Consider the following 12,376-nt stretch of genomic DNA (forward strand, 5'->3'; position numbering starts at 1 on the left):
CAGTACGTATGTCAATATTGTCTTGTATGATACAAAACACTAAATGTTATACACACTACTAACACTAGATATCAAAAATGAAAAGATAATGTTAAAGAGAAATTTCTATGTATTTATAGCTATGCATTCATGCATTGATAATGAAGAAGTAGCAATAAGATTGCTTTATGGTGGCCAATCAATAAAATTTCTTCATAGTAACCTTCCCTATGCACTAATGAATAAATAATTATAAATCTTTATGACTTTCAGAGTTAGTGTCATATGATGCAGACTCCACTTTGGGGGGGGGGGATGTGAACACACAATATGTCAATATGGTGTCCAGAAGATGTGTTGTAGAATTGTTCCCTGAAACCTGTATAATTCTGTTAACCAGTGTCACCCAACAATATTCAATTAAACAAAAAGTGAACTTTGTAATGACCTAAAACATGGAGTACTCACAGTGTGCTAACATTCAAATATTTATCTTAATAAAATTAACAAAAATTAAAAATAATAATATAACATTATAAACATGGTTTCATTTTTTTTAAAAAGCACTTTTCTTTGATGTTAGACTGATACGCAGTTTCTCCAATTTTGAAAGAGGGCATACTGCATGACAATGAAATTCTTTGAAAGCAAGTTGTAAAACACTAAGAAAACTAACACATTAATCTACATTAGCACTCACCTGTGCCTGTGTGAGGATAGGCTATCTGCTTCAATACAAGTCTTGCACATGATATTCTGAACAGTAAATACTCAGGCAATGACCATGATGACGACAGTAACAATATAATCTCCTACAGTTCTTCCCATCAGTTATAAGATTTTCACACAAAAATACTCACACACATGCACAACAAATTTACTAATTGCATAGCATGATAATTATGTATTATTTATTAAGTAGAGGTGGTTCATCATAAATTCCTTCATCCTCATCGTTTTCATGTTAAATATGTCAAGGAAAATGAAAAACACAAGATGGTCTTGCTGCCAGACCTGTGGTGGCGCAGTGGATCAGCGTCGACCTGGAAATGCTGAGGTCGCTGGTTCGAAACCCTGGGCTTGCCTGGTCAAGGCATAAATGGGAGTTGATGCTTGCAGCTCCTCCCCACCTTCTCTCTCTGTCTCCCTCTCTCCTCTCTCTCTCCCTCTCTCTGTGTGTGTGTCTCTCTCTCTCTCCCTTTCTCTCTCCTCTCTAAAATGAATTTAAAAAAATTAAAAAAAAATAAATCTTTTTTTTTTTCTTTTTTTTTTTTTTTGCATTTTTCTGAAGCTGGAAACAGGGAGAGACAGTCAGACAGACTCCCGCATGTGCCCGACCGGGATCCACCCGGCACGCCCACCATGGGGCGATGCTCTGCCCACCAGGGGCGATGCTCTGCCCATCCTGGGCGTCGCCATGTTGCGACCAGAGTCACTCTAGCGCCTGAGGCAGAGGCCACAGAGCCATCCCCAGCGCCCGGGTTATCTTTGCTCCAATGGAGCCTTGGCTGCGGGAGGGGAAGAGAGAGACAGAGAGGAAGGCGCGGCGGAGGGGTGGAGAAGCAAATGGGCGCTTCTCCTATGTGCCCTGGCCGGGAATCGAACCCGGATCCTCCACACGCTAGGCCGACGCTCTACCGCTGAGCCAACCGGCCAGGGCAAAAAAAATAAATCTTAAAAAAATAAATAAAATAAAAAAAGAGAAAAAAAAGAAATCTTAAAAATAAATAAATAAATAAATAAAATAAGATAAAAAGATGTCTTGCCATTTCAGGGGTGGAGGAGGTGATGGGGTGGTGGGAGAGGCAGGCACACTGAGTGAATGAAATACATTGCAATTTCTGTCTGACATTATTGCCTTTATGCACAAATAAGTAAAATGATGATGAAAGGAATTAATGTTTTCCCCAGGGTCGCAAGAGTAGCCAGCAGCAGTGCCCCAATCAGAAGCCAAAGACCTGGCTCTTTTAATGAACCCGTGCTTCTCAGTGAGTGGTCCCCAACACATGGTCATTATCTCTTCTTACAAATCTGCTTCATTCACTTCGGCTGACTTATTCAAACCAATCAATGAGGATTTAGCTCTAACTATGTATGAAAATAACTCTTTCTTTTCTTGCTTCATGAATAATCAAAATTTGCGAAGTTCTTCCACAACATTTTAGAAACTGGGTAAAATTTGGTAGCTTCTTTTTCCTTTCCTCTGGCATAATGTCTCCATAATGCTCATGTTTATCAGACTCTTTTAGGTAGCTTTTTATAAAGCACAGATTCCCAACATGCTGGACGCCCAGATTCAGTTGATTAGAAGTTCCTGTATTTCTACTAAGCAAACCAGATGATCTTGATGTAGATAATGTGAGGAGCACACTTTGAAAAAATATATTTACCTATATTTTTCTCCAAAAAGAATTTTAATCCCTCCCAAACTTTTGTGCAGGAACTGTTCATTTTTCTCATGTTTACAATCTTCCCTCCCCCATTCGCCCTCATTCACATTACACAAGTGGGGGACAACATGTGCAAAGCTCAGTTCATGTACTAACAGCAAATCACCGATTTCTTGGCTTCTCCCAGGTCACACGGTTGAAGGTATTGGGTCAGGTATTTTGAAGCGAAAACAAATTTTCCAGTCTTCTGTTTGCCTTAATGACACTATTTAAATAACCCTGCAGCTAGACAATTTCTGCCAACTTCATACATTGCCTTATTATTATTGCTTTGCAAGAGCCAATCAGCTACAAGTGATAATGTATAAATAAATGCTTCAGTGGAAAACTTTTACAATTGTAGACATTGTCTCATATAGAACACATTCCCTACCTTCCTCTGGTCCGAGAAACCTCTGCCTTCTCTTCAGCAGACTGTTTCTCAGGTTTGCTCTTTAGAAACCTAGAGCTTTTTGGAGATTTACGCTAAGCAGTGACAGTGTAAGTCAGTTCAGGTTTAGAGTGGTTGAGTCTATCAGGTGGTGGGTATAGCAGCTTCTCCATCACCACCCTGAGTGACTGTGGAAGGTGGTGTGCATGCAGGTCTACAACGAAACTTTAAGTTAGCAGAATTGTTTTGAACAGCCAGTTTCTTCTTTATTTTTTGTCTTTCAATTACTTAGGATTCTGGTCTTAAAAAAATTTGTATTTTTTCTTTGCATCCACAATTTGTACTTCTTAATCCCTTAATATTTTTCACTCACCACCCCAACTCCCCTAAACATCTGGCAGTTGTCAACATATTCACTGTATTTCTGATCTGTTTCTGTACTGCTTGTTTATTTTGTTTTTTACATTTTATTATTGATAGATACATATTTATTGTCATTTTTTTATTTTTGATCTTCAGTTTTTCCTTATTCTTAAAGAAGACTGTTTAACATTTCATGTAATGCTGGTTTGGAGGTGAATAACTCCTTTAGTTTTTTCTTGCCTGAGAAGCTTTTGATATGTCCTTCAATTGTATATAGTCAATAATATCGTAATGAGTGTGTATGAAGTCTGATGTGTATAAAATTTATTGAGATGATCGCTTAGTAATTTGTATAATGTCTCATCATTAATAGTGCTCCTGAAACTAACAAAATACTGTGTGGCAACTCTAACTGAAAAACTAAAAATTATTTAAAGTAAAAAAAGAAGGAGCATTAAACAGAGTTTAATATTGAGGACCATTTCTTCAAATAATTGTAGGTATCTAGAACTGGAAAGTACTTTAAAAATCTACAGGGTCAGTGTGTGTTATGCTCTCCTTGCACTATGAGTTATTGATATGTGTGTACCTTTCTTTGTCACCCACCAGACACCCATATTAACACAGTAAGTAAAGACAAGAGTCATCATTCTTCTGGCCTTCAACCCATGGTTCTAAAGTGTTATTTGCTCATTTGTGTAGGAAACTCTTTTTTCTTTGAATGCTGTGTCAGGTTGCTTAGTAAAGCTTTACCCTTTTCTCTCTAATTTCTCTCTAGTCATTTATGTACTTGGCACCTGGTTCACAGACACTTCTCTTTGATAAACTCCTGTCACATCTTGGTGATGTCTATGACACCTTTATCACCTACTTCTTTATTAACTCCTTGTCTATTGACCTGAGGTAGAAGTCAACAGTCATATGCCGGGAACTGATTTACTCCTGTTTATTTTTCTGATTTACTTCTGAAGTTTTGCCCTGTAGGAGCCTAATTTCTAATCCCAATCTCTCATTCTGAATACATTCTCTCTGTCCATCATCATTGTTATTATTCTTTGACCTCATAAAGTGCTTTTACCCCTTGCTTTCTTTACCTTTTCCTAATAAATTGGTCCCCAACCTAATTGACTTTCCCCTTTCTCTTGTGTGCCAAAGTTTTAATTTAGTTTAAAGTGTCTCATTCTCTTATTCTCAAAATCTTTACCCTCTATCTTATTTGCTGCTCTGAGTCTAGAAAATTTTAACCCTGGTTCATTTCAATTTGTCTTTTCTTTCTTTGGTCTCTGGGTGCTCATCTCTTACATATGTATGAATACTACTCTGAAATGAGTAGTATATTTCAGAATGAGGAGTTTTCCACATCCACATGGTCCTGAGCAATCCTGGCATTTTTCTGTGTATTCCTAGTCTGGATTTTTCTAACTAACATCAGCAGCAACTCAAACCCTAATTATTTCCATCAAAACCCTATTCTTTCTCTACATGTTTCTGGTGCTCTCTCTCACCTTATTTCTTTCCAAAAGATGACTTTCTATTCTATTTCTTCCAAAAATAGATATTCTAAGGTAGCATGTTAACTTCCTGTTCTTTCCTCTCACCTCAAGTACTCACACACATATACCTGCATCCAAACAGAAACTAAAATATTTTCCATTGTGTAGAAGAGCTATTCTTTCTGTCCAAAACTAATCCCAATACCTACATTTAGAGATGTGATTGAAGATTAAATAAATTAATAAACATGAAATATTTGGAACAGTGCTTAGTCCGTGGGTATAGTTATTTTTCTTTCCCATTTCCATCTCTTACTATATCCCCAGGCCCATGAATCATTATCCATCTTCATTGACTTAGGTAATAAACATAAATATGCTTAACACTCTCACCTAATAAGACACGCCTTCCTACAAATTTCTGCACCCTCCTTCCCCCTTTCAGACTCTCATACTCTTCTCCTTTCTTTCCTGATGAAGTTCTTAGAAAGATTTATTTTTACTTTCTCACATTTCATTTATTCTCTAATCCCCTGAAATTGGACTTCTGTCTTATCATTCCATGACTTATCTGTCACCAGATCAGAAATGAATTCATAACTCCAAAATGCATTGACATGTTTAGTACTTATCTCTATTAGCTTCTCAACAGCATTTGACTCACCTAAGCACTCTCTTCTTTAAATTAAGTTTCTCTTATTTTTGAATACTGAAACACTTTCCTTATTTTTTACAATACTCTTAGACCCTTCTTTCTCAGTCTCCTCTGTTGGTCCCTCTTTTTCTCTGATCTTGTTAACCATTTATATACTTAACCTTGTTTTTAGGGATGATTATAACAGAGTATCTCTTAAATCAAGTTAATCCAGAAAAATTCTGCTGCCAAAAGGTCCCAGGGTGAATTGGAAATAAATATTTCTTAATTGGTGGGATCTGAGTAAGGATCCTGCCATTGACAGTAGTATTTGTAATATGGCAGAGAGGTGGGATGACATTGCTATTGACTACGGAGGTTGAAGATGGAGGTCACAGGATAAGTTTAGAGGCACATCTTAGTGGAAGTTTCCCCCAACTGCAATTTGTATATATTTGTTAAGCTGACAGGGAAAATAGGACAAGACAAGAGCAAAACAGGAAAGTGCAAAACAGAACATAATTGGGATGGTTCTAAAAAGCAAATTTATAATAACAGAATTTCCATATACATTTTGGACAAACTTTTAAAAATTAGTGCGACATATATTTTTTTCTTTTTTATGACTTTTAATTTTCCTTAGATTGATTTTTAAATTAGATTTAGTAAAGTGACATTGGTTAATAGGATCATATATATTTCAATTGTGCATCTCTCTGGTACATGATCTACATATTACATCATGTGCTCATCACCCAAAGTCAAACCATTTTCTGCTAAGGTCACTTTAAAACATCCAGTGAAATTATACATTCAGAAAAATACAAGTAGTATAGTTTTCAGACAAATAAAAATTATTTTAAAGTCACATTAAACAATACACAAAATGCAGAAAATTATATTAATAATAAAAATTGAATTAAAATAAAAATGATAAAAACATAAAACTCTCATATCTTTTTATCTTGAAAGTGATCTTTTTCTTTTTTGTATGTGGAAAGAGACACAGAAAGACAGAGAGAGGGACAGACAGGAAGAGAGAGAAATGAGAGCATGAATTCTTCATTGTGACATCTTAGTTGTTCATTGATTGCTTTCTCATATGTGCTTGACCGGGGATTCCAGCCAACCCATGACTCCTTGCTCAAGCCAGTGACCTTGGGTTCTAGCCAGTGACCATGGGATCATGTCTATGATTTTATACTCAAGCCAGTGACCCCGCACTCAATCTGGTGAACCTGCACCCAAGCCAGCAACCTTGGGGTCTCGAACCTGGATCCTCTGCATCCCAGGCTGATGCTCCATTCACTGTGCCACTGCCTGGTCAGGCTTGAGTGCAATCTTAAATGTGTTAGTGGTACCATTGCTGACTTGTGACATTTGCTAACCACTTAAAGGGGGCTTTTTAGTTCCACACTAGTTGTGGTTCTTCTTCCTAAAAATGTCATCTTTTATTTATCATTTAAGAGGATCTTTCTTTTTGTGTGTGTGTGTGTGTGACAGAGATAGAGAGAGAGAAGACATAAAGAGGGACAGATAGAGACAGACAGACAGACAGGTGGAGAAATGAGAATCATCAATTCTTCCATTGTGGCTCCTTAGTCTCCTTAGTCGTTCTTTGATTACTTTCTCATATGTGCCTTGACTGGGCGGCTGAGCAGAGTGAGTAACCTCTTGTTCAAGTCAGTGACTTCGGGCTCAAGCCAGTGACCTTGGGGTCATGTCTATGATCCCACACTCAAGCCAGACCCTGCACTCAAGCTGTTGAGCCTGTGCTCAAGCTGGACGAGCCCACACTCAAGCCAGCGACCTCAGGATTTTGAATCTGGGTCTTCCAAATCCTAGTCTGACACTCCATTCATTGAGCCATAGCCTGGTGAGGTTACGCGGATCTTTCTAAACTAGAAATTTCTTTGTTCATCTGGAACTACAATTTATTTAACTATAGTATTATTTTTTAAAAAGCATTTCTAACTGGTTTTTATCTTCTTTGTCTTCATTAAGTATAGATGGAGATTTTAAATCACAGTTATCTGTGACCACAAAATTTAATACTATCCTGTTCGTAATTTTTGTGTTCTACAATTATTTGAACTGTATAATTTTTTCCTGGTATAGAAGCTACTTTTTGTCACCTACTTGTATCATCTTCTTGTTGAGAATGATGGAAATGCAGAAGAATGCTTTGTAAAGAGTTGTGCCCTTGTTTGGTTTGAAATTTTAATGCAATATATAGGTAGAAAACAGTATTGTCCTGCAATCTTACAGCATAATAGTAAATATTAGGGTTTCTCATCTTTTTTTTATAGAGACAGAGAGAGAGTCAGAGAGAGGGATAAATAGGGACAGACAGACAAGAATGGAGGGAGATGAGAAGCATCAATCATTAGTTTTTAGTTGAGACACCTTAATTGTTGTTTGATTGCTCTCTCATATGTGTCTTGACCGTGGGGCTACAGCAGACTGAATAATCCCTTGCTCTAGCTAGCAACGTTGGGTCCAAGCTGATGAGCCTTGCTCAAACCAGATGAGCCCACGCTCAAATTGGTGACCTCAGGGTCTCGAACCTGGGTCCCCTGCATCCCAGTCCGATGCTCTATCCACTGCACCACCATCTGGTCAGGCAGGTTTCTCGTCTTGATTTTATGATTTAAATGATTCATAGATCATTGTAATGCACGAATATGTCAATACTTAAATTTATCACAGTGTAATGAAATTTGGAAATAAGTATCGCAGTCATGAACTACATGAAATTTGCTTTATTTTCCTTTCTCCAATGACAACAGGAGAAGGTAGATGACTCTGATCCCTACACCAACACTTACCAAATCTACTCCAGGGACCCGAGAAGTGTCAGGAACTACATGATGCACCAGAAGTCATCAACTGGAAACAGCATCTGCAGATCTAAAGTAAGTCAGAGGAACAGGAAAGGTGCTCCTCACTTCTCTGTCCTGGACAATTATCTCTATGACTCATGTCCCCTCTCTCCATTCTTCAGATCCGCAGCCTGCTGTCAATTTTTTGCATCAGTTGTGTCCATACTTCTAAAAAGGAAAAAAACACCATCAAAGTGTGCAAAAAGTAGGCTTCATAAAGGGAAACACAATATACTTAGTGGGAGGCCAAGAATTTCCGGCATATTTTTCAGACATATGCAGAATCCTTTAGGTTGGTTGGGTAAGAGTGCAGAGCTCCCCTAGGGTCTTCTGTGCCTGGAATTAGAATGACAACTCATAACACAGCTCCTTAGTTATGAGCCTGCCCTCCAAAATCAGACTTCCTAAGATGACATTTGTCTGTTACTTTGCTATCTAATCTTACATTGTGGCATATCCTCACAGAGATCATATATAAAAAGGAGGAAAATAAGGGTAACTAAAAACAGATATGATGAAAAGATTGCATAAAATCTTGAATTAGAATTTCATAGCACAATACCTGGATGTGTCAACTGACTCGCACTGCAGAGCAAACCTCATAATCTGTGAACTCACATTTGGGTTAGGCTTTGCAAGGCAGCTCTTCTGCTGGTTTCATCTCGCTTTACTCATGCATCTGTGATCTGCTAATGGATGAACTATGGGCTGATGGCTCTAGTATGGCCTCATTCACATGTCTGAATGATGGTCATGGCTGTCGGTTCTGTCCACTACGGTGACAACATGATGGGAGCACAAGACCTTAGTAAGCGGCCTAAGCCTATTTGTATCATGCTGGTATGAAAGCCCTCGGGAGCACACAGGGCAAGTCCCAATGTGCAAACACTCTTAAGCCTCTCCTTGCATCAAATTTACTCTTTCCCATTGATAAAAGCAAGTCGTGTACCAGTGTCAGATGCAGAGCAGGCGGGGATGTCCCAGAGAATGGTTACAAAAATCATGGGTAAACTATGGGTCATTCTTACAATAATAAACCACACTGGAACAGAATACGTGCACAGTAGGTGGAGGCCACTATTGTTTTTATACCTCATATCCTGTGATTTTCAAAACTACATGATCATGTAGCTGAAGGAAACTCAGTTTCAGTCTTGATATTGTCACAAATGCTATGACCATGGCTTCATGAATCTCTAACCACGTTCACTGCACAGATCTTGACGACAATACACCAGTCACACAGCGGCAGCACCAATCCAAACCCAGGGCTCTTGGACTGCATGTGCAGGCACTTCCTACTCCACTACACAGCTTCTCCACGGAATGCTCTGAAACCATTGCATCTCTCCTGAAAATCCCTTCTAGGTTCACAGTCCAGTTTGAATGAGGTGATACAAAATCTTGCAGCCACAAAATCCTTCCAAGTCAAACAAACACAGTGCTTTCTCTACATGTCATTTGACACCATCAAGAAACTGATTCCTTCCCTGTTGGATGTAGGGAACTTACCACCTGGCGATGGTAAACCCAAAGCCATGTAATTTTGCTGAAAGTCACTGCACTGCTCACCCCTCTCATTCCTGAGGTCGCCAACCAACTTCTCTTCCTGCTTTCACTCTGGTCTCCCTACACTCAATATTCCTCAGAGCAGCCAGAGGAGTCATTTTCAGAAATGCAAGCTATACAATAAGGGTAAGAAGAAATATAGTAAGTGCTCATAAACATGACTTTTCTCTTGGAACCTCCATAGCGGTCAGGAAATGCTCAAACTCTCATCCCTGGATGTCACTCACGCTGCCCTGGTAAATGAAATATGGCATTTTGGTGGAAATGAGCGGAGTCAAAGATTTATCGAGCGCTGTATCCAGAACTTCCCCACTTTCTGTCTGCTGGGACCCGAAGGGACTCCTGTGTCCTTGTTCCTGATGGACCAGGCAGGAGAGATATGGATGGCAGGCACTGTGCCTGAGTACCGGGGCAGGGACCTCATCTCCTGTATCAACTATACCTGCTCCCAGGCTCAAAAAAAGCTTGGCTTTCTCATATATGCTCACATAGACAAGCACAACATAATTATGCAGAGAAAAGTTACAATTCACAATATATCCACCTGCCCTGTGATTGGAACCAGTGGCACTGCATTCGCCTGTGACGCCATCCTACACGCAAGACATCGTCGATGGGCACAAGCATGCGTTTGGAGCAGTGGATGGCTAAGCAGAGGAAAAGAATCAATTGTGGCCTTGGCAGGGGCTCAATGTCTCACAAACAATGCATCAACCTGGTGCACCAGAATCCTGTTTTCAATACCCAGTCAGGGTATTTATGAGAAGCAGTCACTGAGTGCTTCAACAGCTAAATGACACAACTAAGTGAATCGAGTTGATGCTTTTCTTTCTACATATAAAATGAGTGGGAAAATTTTTAAAGACTAAAGGTACTTGTAATCATCAATAAAGTGGTTTACTCTTAGACAGCTGTGTGGTCCCTGCTTTCAAGATAAGATGGGCTTCCCTTCAAGTGTCTAGTTTATACTAGTCAGTCCCAGAAGCTCCACACAGTTCATCTCTCATCCCTGGATGTCACCCACACTGTCCTGGTGAATGACATATGGCATGTCATAGTTCAGTTCCCCACTCTTCCGGGTTCTCTAAGATGCATTCAACAGCTACATTTTGACCCAAATGGCTTCTCCTGGAACTGCTATTGCATGGATTATACAGGAGGAGGTGAGGTTGGGGGAGGGGATAATAATTTTTGGCTTTATGATTTATCCCACTCTTTCTTATGGCCTTTCCCTTAATGATCAGCAAGTGAATTCTGCTCATGAGTCTGTAGAGATTACCCTCCTCTCTAATTGATCCTTCGACAGTTCATTAAAAGTTGTGACAAATATAGATGACACAACAAGGAGACTTATTACGAAAAGATGAAGGAGATTAGTCTCTCCTCTCCTTATACCCACAATAGAAAAAATAATTCAATATTTGCTTTTAAAAGTGGAGCTTTCTAAATCCACCTAATCCCTCTACCAATAAAGAAGTTTCATGTTTGATTGTTCAGGTTGAAGTTAAGCGGTTCACAGTGAGAAGAGCTGGGTTGATTTTATGGAGAGTGGGAGTGTTACTGGAACAGGACGGGATTTGTATTGTCTGTCGCCCTTATTTTTTTGCCAATTTCACAAGAGACAGCAACCAAGTACACAAAAGAGTGTCTTTAATTCAAATTGCAGCAACTTGAGAAGGCAGGGGACTCCTGTGCACAAGAACCGCCTGCACAGTCTTGGCTTACTGGCCCGGTTATCTATCTTTTGGGAAGTCAGTAACTCATTGTAGAGCATACAGTTAATGGCGCAGCAGTGTGCCGAGGTGGGAGCACGGTGTGCAGAGATGCCTCCCTGAAGTGTCCTGACAGGGCACTGGTCTATCTGGTGTCCTTGATATTGCTCTGGAATGGCAGTGGTCTGGCTCCTCTGGGGACCCTCTGCAAGAGAACTCTGTAATTTTAGGAAAAAAAGTAAAAATTAAGATTTGTAAACTGGCTTATAATTAATGTATAGGTCTTAATATTCAATAGTAAATTCTGTAACTAGGTTTTTACAAACAACTACTGTGACTTATTCTTACCTCATTGTCAGGAGAGCCTGCCCAATGTAAGCTTTTTCCTACACACACTTTTTAAAAGGTAAACATTTTCCTGCATTTCAAAGTAAAGTCCAAGGAGCCATTAGAGAGAATAGCAAGTAGATTAAGTATTTCCTAACCCTTACCTGTCTCTAATTCATTACCACTAAAAAGTTACTATTATCAAAGCAAATTTCTGATTTTGGTTATTCCATATCAGGAGGACCTAGACCCAGAAATGTAGAGTGTTATTGTACTATTTCACTTGAATTTGGCACATTGCTTCAGGATGCCTGAGTCTGATGCAGTTCAAACAATAATCCCATGGGAGAGTCTGTCTTCTGGTTGGAACGGGGTAGCTGGGAGAGTTTCTTGCCCTGACATTTCAAGACAAACAGCACTCGACTTGACACTGTGCCACAAAAAGAGCACTGGACTGACGGAGTCACCTGGATTAAGTGCCTTCTCCCTTTTGGTCCATCTCTGGTTGGAATTAGGCTATGGAATAAAGGGTGAAATCCAACACACAGAAAAATCAATGACCAAGATTTACATTCTTGGCCAGTCAAGAGAGAGGAG

The 12,376-nt window shown here is 39.4% G+C and overlaps 1 pseudogene; it reads left to right on the forward strand.

Annotated features, from left to right (window-relative positions):
- Positions 1-766: 766 nt before the first annotated feature.
- On the forward strand, positions 767-10,326 carry LOC136387912 (glycine N-acyltransferase-like; annotated as a pseudogene).
- The last annotated feature ends 2,050 nt before the right edge of the window (positions 10,327-12,376 follow it).

Source organism: Saccopteryx leptura, chromosome 1 (assembly GCF_036850995.1).
Source record: "Saccopteryx leptura isolate mSacLep1 chromosome 1, mSacLep1_pri_phased_curated, whole genome shotgun sequence".
NCBI classification, from domain to species: domain Eukaryota; kingdom Metazoa; phylum Chordata; class Mammalia; order Chiroptera; family Emballonuridae; genus Saccopteryx; species Saccopteryx leptura.